This window comes from Mustela nivalis, assembly GCF_964662115.1.
Source record: "Mustela nivalis genome assembly, chromosome: 8".
Lineage (NCBI taxonomy): Eukaryota > Metazoa > Chordata > Mammalia > Carnivora > Mustelidae > Mustela > Mustela nivalis.
The window spans coordinates 111,230,438-111,256,580 of record NC_139027.1 but is presented as its reverse complement, the minus strand read 5'-3'; the positions used below and the strand labels follow the sequence as shown (position 1 = coordinate 111,256,580).

General features: G+C 37.0%; 1 protein-coding gene across 4 annotated transcripts in view; it reads left to right on the top strand.

Moving 5' to 3' along the window:
- Positions 1-26,143, top strand: part of PLCB1 (phospholipase C beta 1) — a 679,075-nt gene that overhangs the window by 362,787 nt on the left and 290,145 nt on the right. The window lies entirely within an intron of this gene.

Below are 26,143 nucleotides of genomic sequence, written 5' to 3'. Positions count from 1 at the left end.
GTTTCATGGTGTTTTACTCTAGCCTACACCAAGTAGAATACGAAATTTACTTTTTGAACAAAAATGACAAGACCTATCAGTTGCAACTTGTATGTGATATTAAGGTTAATATACACATTCCTCATATCTGCAACATTCCCTGTAAATTCCTCATAAATTAAGCCAATGTTCTGTGTTAGTTTTATAATCTGTTATCCAGGATATGTGGAGTTCATACAAATCAGTGTCGCTTAGAAAATTTTAGCAAGGCTTCTTCCCCTTTAGCTTTCCCCTCTTGATGTATTCAAAAATTTAATCTTGACCACCCCCAGAAAGTTGTGGATAGGAGAGAAAGAATAGAAAAAACAGTTCACCAAGATTTGACACATTCGTCCAGATTAAAAAATATAAATCTTGGAAAAGTTGTGATGATGTTATATCAGAAACAAAATCTTGTTTTACCACTCATCCAAGATTTTAGGACATGCATTTTTTAAAAAGCGTAAGTCATTGAATTTCCCTTAACTATACTTTAATAACTGGAAGTGAAAAATAATATATACAGCAACATAAAAATAATTGTGAGTTTAATAGTGAAATCTGATATGCTGGGCTCTGTTTAACTTAATTCCCAAAGTTCAAGTAATAAGGAAACTGGGGTATGGAGAGGCCTATAAACAAATTTCTTTGAGACATTAATATTTTGTTTCCTACCTTAGTCTAGAAAATAACTTATTTGTCAATCTACTATCTTATAAGTCAATTACATAGTGTCTGCATCTTGAGAGCATTTTTATTTAAATAAAACAAAATGAGCATTTAAATCAGAAACCTATTGGGTTCTTCTGAGCTGTTGGTAGTAGCAGATCTTTCACGAAGGACACTGTCTTATCGGTCTCTAAGTACACAGCCTCTGCATAATGTTGTCAATTAAAAGCCAGGTCAGGTACATGTTGTGATTCTTAGGCATCTGTTGGGGAAGCAATTTTTCCAGAACCATGGCACATGCACCTGCCACACCAACCTCCCCACTTTTCCCAGGTCCTTGTGTTTCTTTCTTTGCTTTTCATTTCCCTGTCATGAACATGTCCCTCCTTGTGTTAACTTTTAATCAGGGACATTTATGGGAGCTAAATACGGTATTAACTGATGCTGAAGATTCATATTAAGCAGAAGTAGAGCAAAGCCATAAAGCCATTTTTAGAATTTGAGAGTATGGAGGAGAATATATTAAGATTAAGAGATAATTTATAGTTGGGGTGCCTGGCTGGCTCAGTCAGTAGAGCATGTAAATCCTGATCTCAGGGTTCTAAGTTTGAGCCCCATGTTGGGGGTCGTTTGCTTAAAAAGAAAGAATGAAAGAAAGAAAATGAAACATAAAACTTCCAAAAAGAGAGACATTCTTATTATACGTCCATTTTCATAAAATTGGGGGGAAAAAACTTGAGAGGAAGCAGAGAAAGTGGAAGAGAGCTGGGGGAGATAGGGACTCAAGGAGAGAAGGAAGGGGGGACTGATGAAAGGAGGAATCGCACTATTTTATAGCCTTGAGAAATATTACATGTAAATGTGAACTGTAGTGGACTATTCCTTATGTAACAGATTTTTCAGCTCATTGGTTACCAATGACGTGTCAATTCCTTCAGCAGGGACAAACCCCACCCTTCTCGTGGATTAGAGCTTTGGTCACCATACCCTGGAGGAGGCAGTCCTGTAGGAGGGGCTTGTGGACTCCCTAAAAACAAAGCCTGTTGGGGTTGCCAGCTTGAAGGAGATCTGTTCTACAGCTTGAACGTTGTAGGGCTAAAGTAAAACAGAAGGCAGTGTTTTCAACCATCCCTGGAGGACGGAGAACCCTCCCTCAAAGACAGGGGATGTTCCCAGTGTTCACAGCAGCAATAGAGAGAACAAAAAGTCATTTTTCTAGATTCTATTCACCGCACAAAACAACTGATATCTTTGTTTATCTTTGGGGGGGAGGATAATGAGGCCTTTGTAGTGATGACAAGGAGAAAAGAGAATTCCAGCTAATGAGCCATCCTGACAGGTGTAGGCACAGGCTGGGAAGTCTGGTCTGTCTTCTCTATTCACTAACACAACCAGAGCAGGAAGCCCACAGTTGTCCTATCCCTGCAAGTCGATTATGCTGAAACAGCTTTACCGCTTGCTTTCAGAATTCAAATACAGACATTCTCGGGGAAGGGCTAAACCAGGCGGACGGTAAGAAAAACAATGAACCAGAATGGTATCTTCAAGTTCCTTCTCAATTCTTTTTCAAAATATACATTTTTAGAATTTTAAAGTAAAAAAAAGTCAATTTTGAATTTCTTTGGTGACCATTCTGTAAGGAGGGTAGATTCTCAGCCAATAATTACAGTTTATTAGCAAAAGAAATGGTTTTAATTATAATATCTTAAGTATATTATATACCTTAAATATATATTATTTTGTTATAATTAATTATAATATTTAATTATAATAAATATATCCACATCTATAGCAAAATGTGTTGCCTTATATTTCAGATAACTGTAAGCCTTAAGGGAAAGGAAATTTGGCAGTATGCACCAAAAGCCATGTCAATACCATTCTCTTTAACGTAGTAATTCCATTTCTATGAGTCTTAAGGGCGAAAAAAATAGTTAAGAATGGAATAAAATCATATTTATGAAAATATTTTTCAATTAATAATGATTAAAAAGGAAATGATATAAGTAACCAGAGTAGGGGATTTATTAGGGCAGTGTGCTAATCCATATTGACAGTCCTTCACAACAAAGAATTATTCAGCACAAAATGTCATTAACGCCAAGGTTCAAAAATCCTATTTTAGGGCAATTCGGGTATATTAACTCAATAAAAAAAATAAGGAATCTTTAAAGCTCATATATAAAAGCTAGGTTTCAACATACAAACTTATTTTGATATAATAAAAGAAAATAATAGTTGCAAATTTATATGTACCTTATGGCCAACGGTAATTTATAACAAAGCTATTGAAATTTAGGTTGTAGGTCCTCTCACCTACTTAGCTTCTCTAAGTCTTTTAGAAAGGCTGTGGTAATGTCTTTCAAATGGTTACAGATTTTTGTAAAAAAATTTTCTTTAAAGATTATTTAAGTTTTGTCTTGACGTAAGATTTTTTTTTTCTCCTCCCTTAATAGGCGCAAGCTTCAGGCACCATAAAACCAGGTTCGTCTTCGGTTATAATTTTAGTGAAGTCAAACATGATGCATATGATTAAGAAAAAAAATCTGATGGGAAATTACCAAACAGCTAACTTCAATTTTGTAACGATGGTGATCTTAGGAGGAACGTTTTTCTTTTCTCTAGTTCCCAAATGTTTTATAAAGCTGTCATGTCAGTTTTTAACACAAGAAATTATTTGTAAGGAAAAAATATTACTGATCCACAAGAAGAAAAAATGTGGAGAAAACCCACTGTGTTAAGCCCCCTTATGAGTTTTTGTGGTTTGATTCTTGATGCTCTTATGCTGCCTTTTCTGACTTGGTAGTTCACCCTGGTCTCCCAGCTCTCATTTGTTGTGGTGTTCAACTGTTTCACTAAGGGGCATGTGTTTCAGGGACCTATGGCTTTTAACAAACCATCTCTCATCCTCAGATGTTGACTGAGCTTTGCCTGGTGATTATTTGGGGCTTTTCACCTGGTTGTGGTAAGATGTTGGAGATGAAGTAATCTGAAGGCTCCGAGATGACTGTCACATACATGTCTGGTGTCTCAGTTCTCCTGCCTGTGGTCTCTTGGCACAGTAGCCTGGCCTCCCTACATGGCAATTTAGTACTCCAGAGGCAAGAAGCCAAAAGTGACAATCCACTTAACAATTAGATCCAGAACTAGGAGCGCATCACCGTGACCCTGTTCTATGGCTCAACATGGTCACAAGCCATTGCAAAGAGGGTAGAAGGTGGAAGAAGAGACAGCCTCGCTCCATAAGGGGCGGTCACATGCATACAAGGAAGGACTTGATGGTGGGCATCTTTAAGCACAAGCTAGCAAAGCAAGAGACATTTGGTTTCTGGAACTACCATAAGGTAGGGAGGGGTCAGCAATGAAAAACAGACACCTTCCCTATAAATACGATGTGATAAAAATGCCGACCATATGGCCATATCCATATGCCCATGAACTAGGAGTCTATGAAGTTCAAAACTTGTTTTCTTTAAGTTGCGGGACATTTCTTTAGAAAAACACTCAGGATTGGGAATGACCCCCACAGGTATCAGACTTCGACGTTCTTATATCTCAGTAAGTTTACATGGTCTGCATTCTGAAATATCCCTTGTCTTAACATCCTGCACACACCTAGTTCTCCTTCCTCAAAGTAAGGCCCTTTTTGTTAGTAAATGACTTCCATAGCTGGTCAAAATTTACACTTCTACTCATGCCCTTCATATTGATTCTGTTCTTAAGCCTGTGTTATACCTTCATTGCATTAAAAAAAATCTTTAAAAGTTAATGGATCTATTAGAAAGGAAAATGAGGGCGTCTTACACAGGAATTTATAATTAGCCTTTTCCCCAAGTGTTGAGCAACATAACGGCATGAGGGATTTTGACTAAAGGGTTTTGCAGATTCACCTGGGAATGCAGAGTGAATAATTATGTGTGGCATTGAATTGTATTCCCCCCAAAATTGTATGAAGACGTATCCATACCTGTGACATGCAAACATCTGGATAGGGAATGAACATTTCTGACAGCTGCTACTGAAAGTAAATCTCCTGAGTAGCTTTTTGCCAGTTAGAATGCTCTCCAAAAAAAAAAAAAAGACCTTCCTAAAACTCTCCAGTATAATTTTCTATCATGGAAACCAATCAATCTTGACATCTAGCTGAAATTTTCAAATACTTACTAATAATATCATTTTTCTGTATTTTTTTAAGTGGACAGTAACTGCATTAGAAACTTTTTTAAAGATTTTATTTATTTATTTGACAGAGAGAAAGACAGCGAGAGAGGGAACACAAGCAGGAGGAGTGGGAGAGGGAGAAGCAGACATCCCCCTGAGCAGGGATCCTGATCTGGGACTCCATCCCAGGACCCTGGAATCATGACCTGAGCCAAAGCCAGACTCTGAACGACTGAGCCACCCAGGCGCCCCTGCATTAGAAACAATTTCTAATGTTTCTCCTCCTCCTTCTTCTTCTTCTAAACTATTTTATTTATTTGTTTGACACAGAAAGATCACAAGTAGACAGAAAGGCAGGCAGAGAGAGAGGAGGGAGCAAGCTCTCCACTGAGCAGAGAACCTGATTGGGACTCAATCCCAGGACTCTGAGATCATGACCTAAGCCGAAGGCAGAAGCTTAACCCACTGAAACACCCAGGCACCCCGCATTAGAAACTTCTTAAAAAGAAAAGATACAAGCTGCTTCCTAGTGAAGAGATGTGTCTCAAGGACACTACTTTTCCATGATGCTACAGTGCTCAGTAGAGCAACCAAGAAGTGAATGAAGTAGAACTCACTATAAAGCCTCCTGAATCAGCATTAAATTAATCAAAATTGTTGACTTAGTGTACCTCTTTGCTGTATAACAAAGTTCTTGTTCTGTTTCTAAGTGTATTAGTAAACGACTGGAACTGTTACGCGCACTAGAGGATTGGTATTTCTGGGATCAGTCCAAATTGTGATTTGATTATTAAAATATGTATAAATGTATTATGAAATAAAGAGATATTTACAAATATTTGCAAATATCAACACAGAAAGATTCAGTCTCCTTATTGGAAGCATGCTAGTCTGCCACAGAGTAACCAACACTAACCATTATTTTACCTCACATTTCCCTGACCTTCCACATGCTCCATCTGATACTCTCTGTCAAGGATATCAAACAATCTATTTCTTAATATCAAAGGACAATACCTAATTCTGTGATTAGAAAATGAGAGAATAAATTAAGAGCATCTTACCCTTCCCAGTCCCCATTTAATTTTTACCACTAATTTCTTAACCACCTCTCCCTAAAAAATGTCATCACATATTTGCACCATCGTCTTAATTCCCATTTCTAGTTTACCATGGCTGTAGCAGAAATACCATTTAGGATTAATAAAGAACAGTGTCTTCATCCACTTATATAGCAACTGGAGCCATTAGTAAGAGGGCTAGGACCGGATGTCATGAAGACTCTACAGTAAAGAAATTCTTTAGGGAAATCATTTAAAACCATTTGTCTTTGATTTTGGATGCATTTTAAATGAATTTGTGTAATATGTTTCCCCAGCCTATAAAGTACTCATACATATTCACTTACCGAAATCATTCATCAAATCAGCCATCCAGTTGACATCTATTGACTATTTTAGGTGCAATGCTGATATTTGGAAAATAGAATTAAAGATGATTAATAAGTTAGGATCTCTCCCTTGAAGGATGGGGAAGAACTCAACTGTCTTGTTTGCTGTTACACAGTTATAACCTTGGGGCCTAAGGTTATGCTTGACACAAAGTAGGTACAAGTGTTCTTCCATTCATCCTTCCTTCCTATCTTTCTCTTCTCTGTCTGTCTTTCTTTATTTTTCTATTGTTTAAATGAGTGACATTTTAAAAACACAAACTCTGATGGAAATAAATAGAAGTAAAAACATAAAGAACTTAGCAGAATGGGATTTGACCAGATGGTCTTCCATATCATAACAGTGCTTATGGGGCTGGAGGTTATGTCAGTCTTCTTCCCCAACTGAACCTCCAGCCTCCAATGACATAATAAAAGAAGTCATCAATTAGTCATCGATATTAAAGTAGGACAACATAACCATTGAAGCTCATAGGGATATTATTGATTGTCACGAAAATGTTAAATGATGCCTCTTTATACTCCACTCAAGTAAACAAGGTTCACAGTTCTTTTTTTTTTTTTTTCCATTTCTCTGAAATATTCATTTGTACAGAAGTCCTCATTTAGCTTTGGTGCCGGATGAATGAGCTATTACTCGATATTCTCTTGCTTAGTCAAGAACCTTCTCATCCAGAAAGCAGGGTGGGGCTTCCCATTTCTCTAGCTTTCTTGACATCGTAAAGCTTCTCTCAAAACATGGTCTGTCACTAATAGCACACAGCACAGTTCTCAGCGACGCACAGGTGGATGAAAACGAACCCAGTTGTAAATCACAACATGGAAAAAGTCTCGCATACTTCGGAAGGTGGAAAAGAAAACAACTTGTCAGCCAGCAATCAGAAGCACATTCTATCTCAGAAAGCCTGCCTCTTGTACCTGTCAGGCTGAACCGTCCTTTCACACAAACTTGTTTCTAATTCATTTGGAGCCTCCAGACAACTCCCTCCCTCCCATCTTTCAAATTACTCCACAAATCTTAGTTTTCCTTTGAAACGTTTCCAAACCACTGGAGCACACCTCATCATAGACCCCCATTGATGAAATGTAGGATGGAGGTTGTGTCAGATATAACTAATGATTAGAATGATTCCCACCTTCTCGGTGTTGTTGACAGACTGAATAAAGGCAACATTGTTACACCTACAATTGATCTATTGAAGCTGGGACTTGTTTTTGACTCATGAAAATACCACCTCTTCCAGGCCTGTTTTAAACCAATGATTTAGAGCCCTGATTCGCTGTATTTATTTTTTTTTTTTTTAAAGAATTCTCCCACTGCTCACGCAGTGAGGCGTATTATTATTATTATTCCAGTGGCCTGGCTCTGCACAGTGCGTGTGTGTCGTATGCACAAAAACATGGAGAGAAAAGGCATGTAGATCTTGCATTAAAGTTGAGAAGAAAAGGCGTCAAAATTGTTTTCTACTGTCTCTTCTGTTGTAGGTAGTGGAGATCTTACCTCGGATAAGCTTATCAGGATTAAGCACAAATTGCATGAGAGGTTATAGGAATAGAAATTAGGAATTAGGAATTAGATTTTCTTTAGAGAAAACCCATCTGGGTTTGTATTTGGTACATTTAGTAGTATGGTGACTGCCAGCAAACCACTCACTGTGCCTTCCAACACTGACTAAGTTTCTGAATGCCATTCTAAGACATCTAGGCTTTCTTCCACTAGCAGGAGAGAGCCTTGCAAGGTCGTGTAGCAGGGAGGGAAACGTGGTAGCGAAGAATCTTGAGGATAACTTCCAAAGAGGCAGTATCAATGGTAAGGTGTCACTAAGGTCCACTCTCCTAGACACACTCAAGTACTCTGTGGCTGATAGTAGAGTCTCCTACTCTTATAAATAGTGCTGTAAATGACAGATGATTGAATGATTGGTGGGCAAACCCAGGTAAAGAAAGAAAGATAATGAAAGGGGTACATGTTGACTGACTGATGAGAGTTCAGGAATGGTGCATAATCTGCTTCTCTTTTGCGTAATTCATATTCACTTTTTGAGCATTAGCTGAGTAAAATACTTAATTTGCCCCATGTTTCACATGAGAGTTTAATAATCAAATACTGAATCAACACTAACCTTGGAACAATGTCTCAAACCCGGAAGTCCCAAGAAATTCTGAGATGTGATTTCCTTTCAAACTTCCCTCCCTTTTGCATTTGCATAAGATTTTGAAATAGCACAATTTAGATCAGATAAAGAGGAATGAGGTGACTTCAGCTAGCTGCAGAACACAGATGCCACTTCGTTACCCAGCTGTGAGTAATTTTCCTCCCAATCGGAGGTAGAATTTTGAATAGACTGAAAGCACGGTCTGTAGTTTGTGCCCAGGATGCTCTGGCAATGGAGATGCTCATTTATGTAACTTGTCTAGTGGCCTCAGACAAACACCCTTCCTCTTCTCTCTGCAGGGCTCTGCTCTCTCTGAATGGCCAGGTAAATGATCCAGAAGTGAATGGTCCCCGGGCTCCTGTGTTTCCATGACTCATAGACATGAACCTGGCCATGGGACATTCTGCCTTAGGTACTCTCTTAGTCTTTGTCAGGCAGGAACATCTTGAACCCCGACACACGAAACATGAAAGCAGGGGTGAGTGGGAAGATTGGCAATGGGCTGGTGAAACTGGCAGCCATCTTTGATCACTTTAAGCCATATGAGTGTCCCCCCACACATTTTCCACATTAATGGCTCACACCTGTCAAAAGTCTCACTGGGTATTGGGTCAGTTTTCTTAAGATGCCTTGTGGCTGTGAATTTGGTCTGTGACCTTTCTTTCATTTTTATAATCCTCAGCAGAGAGCTAATTTTAATACCATGTGCTGGAAGCCCCTGACTAGAAATTGTTGAGAGCAGGGAGAAAGAACAGCTAGTGGATGGCAAGCACCATCTAGTCACTGGGAATATGGTAGAAAATAAAACAGACCAAGTCTCTACCCTGACGTGGGTGACAAACACCAGTTCCTTGCTAGTGCAAATGTCAGCAGTATCTAAGAGTTAGATCAAAAGGCGACATCTCAGGGAGCACCTCAGACCTCCTGAATCAGAATATCCTTTTAAAATATCCTCTAGGCTTTCCTATGCATATTGAAGTTGAGAAGTCATAGAAAAAATAATTTAAAGAAGGGACATAAGAAGTGTTCAGGGACAATATTGAGAAATGAGGTAAGAGACACATGCTGAGGCAGAGTTCCCAGAGCTCTGTGGACTATATGAAGGATATGGACTTTTGTTCTGAGCAGGCAAGGAAGCCTGGTGAGGACTATGAGCAAAGATATGGCATAAGATGACTCAAATATAAATTATATGTAGGACAGCTTGACATGTTAGGCAAACAGAGAACAGATCAGTAATGGCCTGGCAATGGGAGATGGGCTACAAAGAGGTACAGGCACTTCTAAGGATGATAGAAATAGTCTATATATTGACGGTGGGGAATACATCAATGTATCTTTTTGCCAAAACCCATCTAATGGTACACTTAGAAAGAGTGCATTCTATTATAGGCAAATTATCTCCAAAAACTATATAGGAAATAAAAAATGTTAGGCACAGCAAAACAGGACATAACTAAAAGTATGTAAAAGAAAAAAAGCAGGTGGGAGGTTATTTCAGGACCTCAAAAAAGCTTGAGAGTTGACAGAATAAAAGAGTGGGGAGTCTAAAACAATTAACAAAACTAAAAGAAAACCCATTGAATGGGAGAAGATATTTGCAAATGACATATCTGATAAAGGGTTAATATCCAAAATACATAAAGAACTTATACAACTCAACATAAAAAAAAACAGATAATCCAATTAAAAATGGGCAAAAGACATAAACAAATATTTCCTCAAAAATGACATACAGATGGCCAACAGCCACATGAGAAGATTCTCCCCATCATTCATCATCAGGGAAATGTAAGTCAAAACTACAATGAGATATCACCTCTCACTTGTCAGAATGGCTAAAATCAAAAGCTTAAGAGACAACAGATGTTGGTGACGATGTGGAGAAAAAGAAACCTTTGGGCAGTATTGGTAGGTGTGCAAACTGGTGCAGCCACTGTGGAAAACAGTTTGGAGAAGCCTGAAAAAATTAAAAATAGAATTACCATATAATCCAATATATCCACTACTGGATATTTACTCAAAGAATATGGAAATGGAAATTCAAAAAGATATATGCAACCCTATGTTTATCACAGCATTATCTACAATAGTCAAAGTATAGAAGCAGCCCAATCATCCATTGATAGACGAACAGATAAAGAACATGTTAGATATAAATCTAACATGTTGGATATATATCTATATCTACATCATCTATATATAGATATATAATGGAATATTCGCCGGCCATAAAGAATAATGGAATCTTGCCATTTGCAACAACATAGATGGATCTGGATGGTAGAATGCTATGTGAAATAAATCAGTCAGAGAGAGACAGATGTATCATGATTTCACTCATATGTGGAATTTAAGAAACGAATGAACAAAACAAAAAGAGACAAAGCAAAAATCAGGCCCTTAACTTTAAAGAATAAACTGAAGGTTACCAGAAGGGAGACTGGTAGGGGGATGAGTGAAATAGGTGAAGAGGACTAAGAGTGTATTTATCATCATGAGGATTGAGGATTGAGTAATGTAGAGAATTGTTGCATCATTTTATTGTACACCTGGAATTAATATAATGCTATATGTTCAACTATACTTGAATTAAATTAAAAAAAAAAAAGAAAAGAAAAAAGGAGAGAGAGAGTGGAGAATCCAATGTGCTAGTGGAATGAGGGAACATATGATCAGCAGCTGAAAGATTTCATTGTTGCTTCCATTTCTACTACTACTAGCTTTGTGACCTTGGGCAAGTCACTTCTTCTTGGGAAGGCAGTTTTCTTCTCTTCCAGGTAGTGATCAGAGTACCTTCCCCATTCTGCTGTTTAAGGGTCGGGGCAATGTAAGAGCTAGGATAGTGCTTTCAAAATTAGAAGGCACTTTAGAAATGAAAAGTGGTTGCTAAATCTTTTTTCTCTGTGTTACGTTCATATCAGTGAGACCAAGAAGCGGGAAAGGACTCCAGGTATCAGGCATTACTGATACTGACAATTTCAGGGCATGGTCGACTTTTGCTGATGCCCATGCCAATTCCATTTATTATGTGTGCTGATGTGTTCCCCAAACACACACTTCTAATATACCTTAGGTAGAGGTTTCTCGATAAAAGAGAAAAAGGTGAAAAAATGTGTTTCCTAAAGAGACAGCCTATGGAACAAAACTGAAAGTCCCAAAACAGATTTGATAGAGATTTTCACATTCATGTATCCAATAACATCTTGAGCATCTGGCACTGAGGAAGGCTTGCAAAGATAAACAGAGATGAATGAAAAAACAGCCTTCACTGTCAAGGAGATGATAATCTAGAAGGATGGATACTATAGGTCTAAAGATAACTTGAATGCAAAACCATATGTGGAAAATATTCTAAAGAAAATTAAATACAGTGGAATCGGAAAAGAGGATAAACACTTGTCTCTTAGAGACTTCATGAGAAAGGTGGTGTTTGAAAAGTAAGGAATGAGGGGGAATCCACTGAGAACAGGAGAGGCATTCCAGGTGGAAAAATGGATTGAGCCAGGTCATGAAATCAGGAAAATACAAGGCATTTCTGAAATGATGTGACAGCCAGTTTGGCAGTGGGAGAACTAACTGTTTGGGGGTACAAGTTTGGAAGATCAGACTGAAGAAGGTGAAGTGAGGACAAAACCATGGAAGGCTTCATGTGCCAGGCTTTCTTGGCTAGAAATGAAAAAAACCACTGGAGGTTTCTGAGCAGAACTGCGGTATGACTCAAAGTATGTCAATGGAAAATGAATTCTGGCAGCTGTATGTACTCATGTTGGGAGAGACCAGTATTAGGGAGGCCAATTAGAAAACAAATGCAATGGCCAAGGGGAGGGAGCATGAGGATTTGTGTGGGTATAAGAGGTATCAGGGAGGAAAGATTAGTACAAGCAAAAGTAAGAGTATTAAAAAATTGTTTGAACTTGAAAACCTGTTGGATGTAGGAGGTAAGAAAGAAGGAAGTATTGAAGAAAACTCTCAGGTTTCCAGCCTAAATGAAAAACCTTGCAAAACTGCACTGGGTGAAAGATAGTAGACCTATTTTTAAGACATAAGTAGTTCGTGTTAGTGGGAGAGCTAGTATTACTGAGTACCTTCTCTACAATATACATTCACACCTATTATTCTATTTCATCTTCAAAATGTGAGAAGAGTAACATCATACTAGTTTTACAGATAGAGAAATTAAAGCTCAAAAAGTAAATTAGTCTGTGTAAGTGGCAAAATTATCATTCAAAAGAATTCTAAATATTGCATTCTTGGTATACCACCATTGCAAAAAATCAAAAAAACAAAACAAAACAAAAAAACCTAGCAGACAGATGGACATGGAATGCACATAGTGGTTTTACCTAAAGTTATTGAAAAAATGGATTTCTTCCCTTCCCTGGCATATTGCAGAGTCCTATAAAACCAATCAGTATGCCTGCATATTCTACAAACTCTAGAAGCAGGGTGATCTCCTGCTCCAGTGATCATTTCTCGTGGATACCAATAAATCATTCCAATGAATGTTTCAATAGCATTTTGCTAACATATGATACATTCACAAATTAGTTCTTAAATTGTGTTTTGGTAATAAATCATGATCCAGAAATTTTCTTATATTGCCAAAAATACCACTCTGATTCTGCATGGAAGCTCATACAACACACATAAGATCTGGAGGAGAGGTAATATAATGCAACCTGTATTTCAAAACTGAATCACCTCCTGAACAGAACTTGCTTCAAAAATAAGTATATTCAGAACATCACTGACAAATCTCAGATCTGTGGCTGAAATCATCGGTGGATGATATTATAATAAACACCATTACCGTTGTTGTGTCCTGGCTATTCCTTATTCAAGTTATGTGTCTGTAGGAAATGACTAGTATCATAAACTTCCCTAACAAAAATCATTTCTATTTTCCAAATAAGAGGGTTTTTTTTTTTTTATGGCATAGTAAATGAGTTCTTTTGAATTCAGCTGTGGTTTTCTGAATAGAATCTTCTGGCAATGGCTAGTATATTTTACTATATGTATCTATAGATGTATAATTGCACCTTCTACTTGGAAACCAAGGTTTTGCATTCATTAACAGTTACTGGTGAAATGGCCCACTGATTAAAAACAAACACATACATTTCTAGAATAATAACTTTAATTCTTCTGTAAAGAATCTGAAATGGCAGGCTGTCATTTCACAGAACTTTCTCATTTCCCCAAACTTATAATAAAGCCAGCTTATTGTTTCTCCGGGCTACCAAGCATCAAGCAATTTGTTTTCTGTGCTCATTCTGTCTGCTCATGGTTCACTCTTGTGTGCACTGAACCCTTACAGCTGACTCTAGGATCTTTTTTTTTTTTTAAACTAAACAATTACAGTAACTTCAAATCAAATATTATCAAAGGAATGCTCTAATTCCATCACAGATCTAGACCATGAAGTTATTCTTCATGAAACCTAAGGTTAAATCTCTGGAAATTAGTCCTGCATCGGAACACATGTCAAATCCATTTATAAACACATCACTTCTTTGGTTTAAATGGTGTCACCTTCACCCATCCATCCCATTTTGTAATCTGGGAATTTAGGAGTCATCCCTTATACTTTCTCCTTCTTCCAACTCATCTCCATCCCATTCTGTTCTTCCGTGATACTTTTGGAATCCATGCTAGATATCCTGGATATACCTTCACAACTGCCCCCCTTGTTCGGTTCACCTCCATGTTTTGAAGTAGCCTCCTAACTGTTCTCCGTAACCTCTCACTTGAGCTCTGAGCTCTCAATATTTTCTGCACACTTTAGGGAAAGTGTTATTTTCAGATCAACTAGTGTATCAGGTGAGCCATAGGTTTAAAACCCTTCGATGGTTTTTCTTGCTCTGAATATCAAGACCTTATCAAACCTTGAAGGCCCTGCATGTTCTAGGCCCCTTTACTTCTCCAGGTCATGTGTTATCATTCCTCTCTTCTCTGGGAGGAAAAGATCCATTTTATCAAGACTGTTTCCTCTCTTAAATTTTTTCTCGTGGTTCTTCTCTACCTTTATATTTCAAGTCAAGTGCTACTTCCTCAGAGTGGTCTTTCTAACCATCTCACATGCCTGCCTCCAGGACCAATCTTTTTCTGTCTGTGTATCTACCTATCTATATTTATATGTACATATTCAACAGGACTGAATCTTTGTACTTCAGGACAATTATTTCCATTTATAAGTTTATATTTATTTGGGTCTACAGACTTTATTACTAGACTGTAAACTCCATGAGAACATGGTATTATATCTGGTATTGCTTTCTCTTTTTTTTAGTATTTTTTTTTAAATCTTAAATTTTTTATTTATTGATTTGACAGAGGGGTGGGGAGCAGGCTCCCCGCCAAGCAGAGAGCCTGATGTGGGTCTTGATCCCAGGACCCTGAGACCATGACCCGAGCCAAAGGCAGAGGCTTAACCCACTGAACCACCCAGGTGCCCCATGGTGTTGCCTAACTTAATATGCTGAACACCAAAGGCAATGCCAGGCACAGGTGGGTTCTCAATAAATACTGATACCATAAACTGAAGTGTTTTGCCGAGCTCTGACTGTTGAAAGAAGCAGTAACCACTGGAAAAATATTAGATTGCATGAAAATGAAATATTTTAATATTTCTTATCAAATGATTTTCACTGAAGCAGAGAGGAAAGGGAAGACATAATTCTTGAAGACCAAAAGAAATTAAAAAGGGAATGGAGAGGCCAGTGAAGCACATAAAATGAACTCCTTCTCTCAGCAACGGTTATCTTATACTGGAAACAGATAAGTGGAATCAAAGAAGACTGTCTAGGCCCATGATGCCAGTACTTGCTTTTAAGTATTTTCATTTTTTTAGGTAATTAAATAACCAAGGACCAGTTTAGGGCCCACTCGAAAGTCCAGATGGCTAAGGAACTGTATGTCATTTGATTTTTAATTACTGAAAAAAGTCCTAGCTCAGGTACTTCCCCAAACCTCCCTTCATTCTGTGGGCTATCACAATGCCTTGAGTATGATTTTACAATCAAACTTTAACCCAGTTTTTGTTTTTAAGATTTTCCCATGGTTTCTTGTGCACTTATCAATTCATTGCGTATAATGAATTCAAAGAACAACTCTCGGGCGCCTGGGTGGCTCAGTGGGTTAAGCCTCTGCCTTCGGCTCAGGTCATGATCTCAGGGTCCTGGGATCGAGACCCACATCAGGCTCTCTGCTTGGCGGGGAGCCTGCTTCCTCCTCTCTCTCTGCCTGCCTCTCTGCCTACTTGTGATCTCTCTCTGTCAAATATATAAATAAATTCTAAAAACAAACAAACAAACAAATAAATAAAAGAACAACTCTCTGCAATTCAGAAGTTAAAGAATCCTTGCTGATGGCTCATTCACTCTCTTTGGCTCTTGTTGTCCGACTAATACATTCTAGGTTTTTAGAGAATAGATGAAAGAGACAAGAGAATGAAGAATGGGAAATTTGTCAGCATTCCAACTTGAGATGGCCCTATAAACAAAGCATTTCCCGCCTGGTAGTCCCACTGTGCTCACAATGGGATGCGGGCAGAGTACAATGGATTGGACTTCCCTGAGATTATACTTAACATTTCTTCCTCTGCTTTTTTTTTTTAGATTCAAAAAGTTCACGAGGAAACACATATAAGACCAAGGATCACACACACGTGTGTGTGCACACACACACACACACAGTTACATAGAGGACATTTGCAATTTAGCCAAATATGTGTGGTGGATTAAATTCCAGAGCCAGATGCCAGAACTTGTACCCACATTGCCACCCTCAGGCATCAGACATTTAACATCTGGTCCTGCCCTCCCAGCTCCCCCTTCCAAGTTGTAAGTTTTATAACTGGAAAAGCATTTTCATGCTCATTTCATGATAATTACGTGTTAATCACCTCAGGGAGTTATTAAGGAGTCAGGATAAACTTGGGTTGTTGAGCTGAAGCATGTGTCCAAATGACAACTATTCCTGAGCTGCGTCCTTTGCAGATTTTACGACCCCTGGAAACAGTTTGATCTTCATCCTTTGCTCCATTCGAGAACAGCACTGAAGCTTCAGAAACTGAGTTTTGCTGCCAATGCCCACAGATAAATCAGGTATCAGAATCAGGGTGATTTTATAACCTGTATGCATTTTATCTTTTTTTGTGACACAGTAATCACAAAATTCAAAAGGCAAACTCTTATTAAGTGTGAAAAAGGCAATTTGGGGGTTCTTTTCAGGTTTCTGTGATTGCAAGGCGGGATGTAGATAGAGTTTCTCACTATTTAAATCTGCCATTGAAGTTTTAGTGGAATGCCAAAATTTTCAGTTAGTGAGTGTTGGTAAATGATGTCAACACATTTCCAAGTTCAAGGTGAAATAATTTCTTGAAATAAACCAAGAATTTGGTGCTCAGAAATCTATAAACTTCTCAGCCTTTGAAGGCTCTTTATTTTTAAAAAGTATATTCATTTATATGTAAACAGCATACAGCTTTTCTTCTATATGGTCTTTCTGATATTTACACACATTATAGTGAAGTTTTTAAAAAATATTTCATTGTCATCTGTAACTTCTGGTAGCGCTTGGGGTGTGATAGTATTTTAAAAATCAGAAAGTCAAGTGAAGCAAAACTCAAATAAATTCAGAAAAAATTGGAGCTTTTAATTTATTAAACCACCAATGTCTATTCTCTAACTATATACTCACTAAAATGGCTAAAATAATTTAAAAAACCAATGAGACCAAGTGTTAATAAGAATGTAGAATAACTACACTCTTATGCAGTGATGATACAAAATAATACAACTACTTTGGAAAACTTTTTTGGCAGTTTCTCATAAAGTTTAATATATACCTATCTACCCTTTTAACCCAGAAATTCCATTCCTAGGTATTTACACAAAAGAGATTAAACATATATCTGCATAATGCTTGTAAAAGATTGTTCATAGAACCTTTATTCCTAATAACCCCAAACTGTTTTTATTTATAAAAACCCCGTCAACAACCAAATGTCCATTAACTGGAGAATGAATAAACAAAACTTTGTATATAATATAATGGAAACTACTCAGCTCTCTTACAAAGGAGATAAAGAGATGAGATACAAAAGAGAACACACTCCATGAATCCATTTATATTAAGCTCAAAGACAGGTGATGTACTTTATAATGATAGAAACCAAAATAGAATGGTTGACTCTGGAATGCAGGGGGATTCATTGGAAAAGAACATGAGAATCTTCTAGAGAAATGGAATGTTTTATATCATATTCTGGGTGATGATTACATATTATATACAACTGTCAAATTACATGAATCTGTTTGCTAAAGATTTACATTATCTGTACATAAATTATACCTCAATAAGCTCTATAACACTAACAAGAGCTATTGCCCAGCTTCTGAGTTCCTGTTTGACAATATTGATATTATCTGTTGTTTTTCTACATTAGCTTGGAAGCTAAATTCAAATTCAGCATATGGCAGGATGTAATTTAAGTGAAATTACTGGGACATGTACTGTTCCATTTAAGGAAACTCTTCCAGAAAATCAAAACTTCCCCCTTCGTGTACCAAGCCTTAAAAAAATTTAACCAGTTTTGTTCAATCTCCAGTGATTGCTTTTTTCCTTTGGTAGCATCTCAAATTGGTCATCTTCTCAGGTGGAACTGACAAAAACATCTTATGACATATTTAATATTTTTTCAGAATAGCCAGATGAGTTTTTCTATTCACTAGGATACTTTATACATTACAACGATTTTCACTGTGTGGAATGTACCACAATTCCCTTGTGCCTTTCTTTAGTTCTTGTTGCTTAATACCAACTAATAGGTACAATTTGGAGGAATTTGAGAAAAGCAAAATGATTAAACTTGGGGAGAAGAAATGAATGTGAGCATAGTGTCATGTTGATGATAGCTGAGGGACACCCAAGTGATCAGACCTACTACCTCTGAAAGAATTTTGTAATCTCATCATTAACCTCGATGTTTTTATTTTTACTAGGTAAGTCTTTAACCATGCCAAGATGGGCCGCCCAGTATATCAACAGACATTCATGGTCACTTATTAAATTTCTCTTCATTTAAAAATCATTTCTGTGACTCACTATCTCTTTCATGTAATTTTAGTTAGGTCTAGAAATAATTTTTAAAATTCTTTCTGAAAATAATATGGTTATTTTGATGGAACAGAGAAAATTGGTTCCATCTTTATTGGTAAGAATTGTCTAAGTTGTCAGTGATGGGTTATTTGGGGCAGACATGGAAATTATAGTTTATTCCCCTCCAACTTTAGCAATTTGCTGATGCTTTTGATGACGCCCTGACAAGCAAATAGTTCCTGCAACATTTATGATAAGAGCACATGACATATTATACCATGACATACACTTTGGGCCCTACCTTATCATTAAAACAAAATGTTTCCACTTGCTTTTTATTTGTCACATTTAGAAGAAACACTTAAGAATTGAGAGAAAGCCAAAGATTTATAGAAAATGCAAATGTATGACCTTTCCAGACAAGGCTTAAAACCAACCAAGAGGAAGAAAATATGCCTTCAGAGGTGCTTAAACATAAAAGCTCCCTCTGGAAGATCAAGCCAAGAGCCCCTGTTGAGTGAACAGAATTGCAGGTGGTGGTAGATGGTCTTAGTCTGTGAGTTGGTCTTTTCCTGGTGCTTCTGGATTATATAGTGTGAGAGGGAGGGGAAGAAGAGAGTGAATGTGTGGCCAGATTGTTTCAGAGCTGTCTTTTACTTCAAAGCTCATAGCACTGGCTGGGCATTATGATCCTTTGCCTAGCCTGCTTTTTAAATTCCATTCAATCCTATTAAGGATGTACGGCTAAGGTTATGAGGTTTGGTGTTGAGCTCAGCAAAAATGGCAGTTGGGAGCAAGGGTCCATCCGTTCAGAGAAACACCAATGAAACCAGCAAGAACTGTCATAATCAACTTTATCAGAACTTTGGAATATAGCTAAAGGCATAAAACAACCAAACAAATGCTGCATTGGGGGAAAAAATGTCACTTAAACACTATGAAAAAGCTTTGTGGCATTTTAACATAGCCTTGCCACAGACGTTCTTCAGCATGGCAGCAGTGATGAAGATGGCAGCCCATGTTCCCAATATGGGTATCTGGTTCTATAAGGAAAAGAGTGAATCTTGTTATCAAGGAATTATGTTTGTCTGCTTTGATGTGTCTCAGAGTTCCCTGGAAGAATGGCACAAGGTGCCTGCCTTTCTTTGTCTTACTCGGAGGTCCATCAGAGCAGGAAAGAAGATAGGCAAAAGGTGTCCCTCAAAATCTTTGAAAGGCAAATAAACAAGCTGCTACCATTAGGGACAAAAAGTTATAGTTGGGACGAAAAATAGATACGCTTAAAGCCTTGGAGGAAAAGCTGGGGAAAGAGTTACTTTTGGAAATAATGGTCTTGAAAACATCCCAATACGAAGGAATCTAAAAAGCCACGCATATGCCCAAAGTAGACCCATGCCCAGAAAAGATTTGAGAAGACCTACAACTTTTACCTTCAGCTGATCATTAGGCTCCACACCAGCAGGAAGTAATGGCTGAGACAGTGTTATAAACAGCCTATATAAGCATTGAAAGAAATCCCTAACACAAAGCCAGTCTATGAAGTCCAAGACAGTTTCTGTTTGTTCTGTTTTGTTTTTATTTTTCTCTTGGCATTTAAAGAAACCTCTGTCAAACCAAATAGCTAATCACAACCTAAAGGGACAGAGATTCAAAGACAAAATATAGTAAATAATACAGTCTTTCAAAAATAGTTTTGGGGCACCTGAGTGGCTCAGTGGGTTAAGCCTCTGCCTCGGCTCAGGTCATGATCCCAGGGCCCTGGGATTGAGCCCCACATCGGGCTCTCTGCTCAGGGAGGAGCCCGCTTCCCCCTCTCTCTCTGCCTGCCTCTCTGCCTGCTTGTGATCTCTGTAAAATAAATGAATAAAATCTTAAAAAAAAAAAAGTTTAGAAAAAGAGCAAAGGAATTGAATAGAAATTTCTCCAAAGAAGATATAAAATGAACAATAAGCTTATAAAAAGATGCTCAACATCATCACTAATCATTAGGGAAATGCAATGCAAAATGACAATGGGATACCACTTCATACCTATTACGATGACTACTTTAAAAAAAAAAAAAGGAAAGTAACCAGTGTTGGTGAGGATGTGGAGAAATGGAAACCTTTGTGCATTGCTGGTAAGAATGTAAAATATTGCCATCACTGTAGAAAACAAAATGGTGTTTCCTCAATAATTTAAGCATAGAATCACCATATGATCTAACAATTCAACTTTTCAGTGTGATTCATTGCTGGTAGACTTGCTCTACAAAAAGGGACTCTTTCTGGATAAAATGAAAGGGTACTACACAGTAATTTAAAGCCATATATACTAAAAGAACAATAATAAAGGTTACTACATAGGTAAATATAAAAAACTCACTTTATTATAATTTTGGCTTCTGACTCTTTTTCTATGATTTAAAAGACAAATGTATAAAATAATAATTATAAATATATGCTAATAGGCACACAATATATAAATATATATAAAATAAATATATAATCTGTGACAATATATAATCTGAGACAATATAATCTGCGACAATAGCAATATAAAGTAAGAGGGATGAAGGAGTAAAGGAGCAGAGTGTTTGTATACTGTTTAAATGAAGTTGGTATTAATTCAAACCAGATTACTACAAATTTAAAATGTTAAATGCAATCCCCAAAATAAGCAATAAAAAAAAGAGAAATACAGCAAAAGAAATGAGAAGGGAATCAAAAGTGTACATTTCAAAACCAGTTAAGAACAAAAGGCAAAAATGGAGGAATTGAGGAACAAAAAATATATAAGGTAATAAAAAACATTTTATTTGTCCTCTTCATCCATAATTACTTTAAATGTAAATGTATTATACTCACCGGTTAAAAGGCAGAGACTGACAGAATGCATTTTTTTAAAAGAAAAAAAGATTTAACTATATGCTATCTACAATAGACTCACTTTAGATCCAAATATAGGAATAGGTTGAAAGTGAAAGAACAGAAAAAGATATTCTATGCAAATTCCAAAAGATAGCTGAAATGGCTATGTGATACCAAACTAAATTGACTGTGAGTCAGAAGTTGACATCAAATATCGATAAAAGGTCAATCCATTACAATATAAAACAATCCCAAACATAAAAGGGGATCAGCATAAGTCTTGTAATGGAATTCACTGTATTATTGGATTTCACTGTTTGTAACCCTGAAAAATCTCCTGTTTTTTTTAAAACGTCTTGAGTCTTGTCTCTTTACAGCATATTGGAATGCTTATTGATGCATACAGCATCTTGACTGCATATTGGAATCATGTGAGCCACCTTAAAAATTTAATCTCCAGTCCCTACCCTAGGATTTTGATGTCCTTGAGTTGGGATGCCCTCCAGGCACTGGGAATTTGAAAAGCTGCCCAGCAATCTAAATGTATGGCCACATTTGAGAGCAGCTGCTTTACAAGAAACAGTGTTAGACCTTTTGCCAGGTAAAGCAAGGATGTGCCTGGGAGACTTTGGGAAAAGGAAGGTGGTTGTCTCAATAAGAACAAAAAGCAAGCTAACTGTTCTTGCTCATCAAAATATTTCTCTGTCCTGTTGTATGTTTGAGTAGTACCTGTACCAAGGCAATTGTGTTTGCTCTGGCTACATGTTAGTAATGTTTATATGAAGACGAGCCTGCCTAACAGAATGGTGTGTAGTCCTTTTTCCACGTAGTACATGGACTCCTCTGTGGCCTCGAAATGGCTCTTTAAAATAAAAAAATGAAAAAATAAATGGGTAACATTTTTAATAAACATGACCCTAATTTAAATACAACCAACTGAAATTCTAAGCAATTAGGCAATGCAGTTTCATTTGGGGGTAACATTAACATTAATAATACCTGGAATGAAGTAATTTCTAGAGTATTTCTAGTCTCAAATTACTACCTTTGGTAACATTTTGATCAATACACCATTTTAACTCATAGAATAAATTTTAAACCAGGAAAAGTACATAGCTGAGTGCTAGCAGTTTGAAATAGTCTTTCATCTTTATGAGATATATACTGCTGACTAATCTGTGGACCATTAATGGCATCACTTCTACCACTTGCATGAAAATACATCTTCTTAGTAGCTTATGGAGTATAAACCAAAGTGACCTATGAGACTGACAGCCAATCAATCAACCAATCAATAAAGGAGTGTACATATTAAGTCACAGGGTAGGAAGATAGCCAATTTGTAAATAATTCTCAATTGGAACAGTCTTTGTGTGAATTGGTCAGTAAGACTTGCATCCATACAACGAATTAAAAAGTTTGCTTAAGAATTAGCAAGCAATTTAGGCCTCTGGGTGGCTCAGTTGGTTAAGTGGCGGTCTTAGGCTCAGGTCATGATTCCAGGGTCCTAGGGTCAAGACCCGCATTGGGCTCTCAGCAGAGAGCCTGTTTCTCTCTCTCTTTCTGCCTGACGCTCTGCTTACTTGTGCTCTTTCTCTATCTCTCTGTCAAATAAATAAATAAAGTCTTTAAAAAAAATAAAAGAATCAGCAAACGAGTAGTTGATTTTCTTAAAATGGTATGGTGGTAGTAGGATAGCTTATCAAAAACAAGTCAAGTTAAAAAGTCATTTGCACAAATAATTTTGTTTCCATCTACAGGGGTTCTGGTCTTAGCTAGAGCAGGGGGAATAGAAACCCCATCATTTTCCTCCTCCTACCTTTCAACCTCTTGTTGGTGTGCCTTGTTGTCCAAATTTAAAAGGAAGCCAGAGAATAAGGCTGCTAATGTTCTTCACGTAGGTCTATCTCCTGGGGCACATAACAGGGTGGAGAAAGCTGGAAAGTGGGTCTGAATGTCAGGTTATCAGAAAGTATACAGTATAGTTGCTCAATCAATATTCTCTTCATCTGTTTCCTTCTGTTACATACCCCATTTTTATTCATGGTGACAATGTAATCAGCTAAAAGACTGAGCTTGGCCATGTGACTGAAAGACTGAGTTTGGCCATTTCTAACCAATGTGCTGTAAGTAAAAATTAGAAGGTGGAACTTTAAAGATTTCTCAAGTGCGTACAGACAGCTGGGGCTTGCTTTTTATACTGTTTTCCTTTCTCTTTCCTAATGCTTGTAATGCAGAGGTGAAGACTGAAACTTGGGTTGCAGCCTCCATTTTGGATGTAGCAACCTTGCATTTGAAAATCATTGCTAAGGATGACAGAGCACAGACTTATAAGGGGCTTACGTCCCTAGTGGTTGAACCCATTACACCAGCCCTAGATCCGTACTCTGAGCTTGTTCTATAAGAAGGAAAGTCAATCCTTATGTCTTAAAAAAAAATTTAATAGTTCAAAGGTTTCATTTCATTATTCATTTGATATTAATTGTACAGTTAAAATATGATGTAGGTATTTTTAAATAATTACTTTTTAATTTTTAAAATTACTTTTAATCCCCTAATCTATTAGTAGCTTTACAGAAGATATCTGACTACCTGTACTTAGGCCACTATTTATGAGTTTATTCATTTGAGATGAAGCTTGTGCCTTATCATTAGGTGGAGATATCATTCAATATAATTAATGTCTGCTTAATGTGTCAAGTGAATGGATGAACAGAGTACCCTAACTTATATTGATTTTTCACCATATAAGCCAATTGCACACAAAAAGTTGCTTATTTCCAATAAATAAATATTATTATTTTATTATATACATTATATTATCATTTTTCTAATAATATGACAACAGATACCCTAGAACCCAGTAAAACAAGACTGGGAAATGATACATGACTTATCTTTGGAAATGTGAAAGACCTCATTTCTTAGGAATCACATCAATATGAATGAGATGATGAACATTATTTAAATATCGCCAAATAAACATAACAGTCCATTGGACACTTTTTAAGCAGTTGGATTTTCTATGGATATATTTTAGCTTTGTTTTGCTTGGTTGGTAATTATAGTGCTAAATTTAATAAATAGACATTATTGAATTTTCTTGGAATGTTCCTGCTGAGGTAACATAAATTTAGTGTGCAATTGGCTATGATACATGACTATTTGTCTGTAGTGCTTAAGAGTGGTAAAGTGTGTCTTGGACCTCAGTCACCTAGTTTGAGCTATTTTGAAAATATAAATCCCCTCTGATTTTTAAAAACCACCTATTCAGGAAATACAGCATCTATAGGGAAGATTCCTTCAGTGTTCCTTCCAGCAGAAGATATGTTGATAATAGGATTTTGCCAGTCTCATTTGTATTTGGGGATTCCCTAGATTGGTATGTAATAGGCAATTAATTCAAAATTGCTATATGGAGAAGAAAGAACACAAAGTTGCAATTATAGCCCTGTGCTAGTTAGATGGGTAACTTGATCAGACCACATTTAGTTTTTCTCAGTGAGGATACTATTGGTATTTTGGGTTACTATGTGATGTTGACCTGGGAATAGGTCTCATAAACATTGTCAAGGCGTAGCACTTTCAGCAAAGGGCTCCTAGGATAGCCTCTTGATTTGTGTGTCCTTAACCCTGAGCCCCAGTTATGGTAAAAATAGGATTGCTACCATGGTGACTGTGATATCAGTCTGCAGTGATTTAATTCTGTCTCCCTTCTTTCATGAACCCTCTCTCAACTACATTAACTCAGTTATGTTAACAGTTTTTACCCGAAATTATCCAGAGGCTCAAATCTCCCTTAATTTTGCCCTTATAGACAGCCTGATTCTTGAGGACATGATGCTCAGAAATTGAATATTCTATAATAACATGAAGATCTTGATGGAAGATCTAAATTGGGATAGCAAAATCTTCCTTTAAAATTCCATATCTTTTGAATGAACATTGTGTTTTCCAAAACTGTAACTTTCACATCAGAAGCATTTTATGCTACTTTAATTTAAAATAGGGTAAGCAGTAATCATTATTAATAGGTGGTGTATGTTCCTACTCTGCTTAAAAGCAACCAGTATTGAAATGCCCATTTGAAGTTGTTAAAAGATTTTTTGAAGATTATATTTATTTATTTATTTATTTATTTATTTATTTGAGAATGAGAGAGAGAGAGAAAGTGAGCACATAATTTGGGGCCAGGAACAAAGGAGGAGGAAGAGGGAGAAGCAGACTCTGTGCAGGGTGTGGAGCATGAGGTGGGGCTTGATCTCAGGATCAACTTAAGCAGAAATCAAGAGTCAGATGCTCAACTACCTGTGCCAACCAAGAAGCCCTGAAGTTGTTAAGATTTTAAAAAAGACATCATATAGAAGTTGTGATTTAACAACTAAAGCTATAAATTTGAAGTAAATTTATACTTTAAAGGGAATTTATCATCAGTGGAGTTTCAGATCTCATACCCAAATTGGAAATCTGAAGACTTTAGAAGTTCTAAAACACAGTGTTTGGAAAGGACATGTATGCATAGCTGCAGTATTATCTCAGTAATGAACTTGCTTTTGAAAGAATCTTCTCTTATTCCATTATCAGTCTTTAAAGCAGGGTTTTACATATGCTTGGAAAACAGGCTATTCATGCAATCTGTCAAACACCATCTAAACTCCAAGTGAACTTCAAACAGCCCAAACAAAATATATGTTGGATAAAGCATACTGTGGTTGTTGGAAAACTTTAAAATACGA